We start from the raw sequence: 370 nt of genomic DNA, 5'->3' as shown, positions 1-370 counted from the left end.
GCAGTGTTTGGATGGGTGAGTAAAGGCTATCGGTTTATTTTCCCTTCCCAGGACCTAGGCTGGCTCCTTCCCAGGAAGGCAAGTGGGTTTGCACCCTGGCTCTGGGTGGCTGCTGTGCCAAGAGGTTGCTCTCCCTCCTTCCTCCCTTCTCCCTTTGGAGCAGGGAACAGCAAAGCTGGGAGAAGAGTGGAGAAGAAAGGCGACTGCTTCCCAGCACCGCGTTGGCACAGCCGGGAGCTGGGGCTCTCCCAGCCACGCCGTGGTGGTAGCATCACTCCCGCACCCTCTTCCCCACCCACCACCCAGCCTGGATCCTTTACCCCAGCGCCCAGCCCTGCCAAGCACCCACTCCTGCCCCTCGCATGCAGCA

Source organism: Buceros rhinoceros, unplaced genomic scaffold (genome assembly GCF_000710305.1).
Source record: "Buceros rhinoceros silvestris isolate BGI_N320 unplaced genomic scaffold, ASM71030v1 scaffold8041, whole genome shotgun sequence".
Taxonomy (NCBI): Eukaryota; Metazoa; Chordata; class Aves; order Bucerotiformes; family Bucerotidae; genus Buceros; species Buceros rhinoceros.
The sequence above is the reverse complement of the archived record's forward strand: the minus strand, read 5'-3'. Positions refer to the sequence as shown.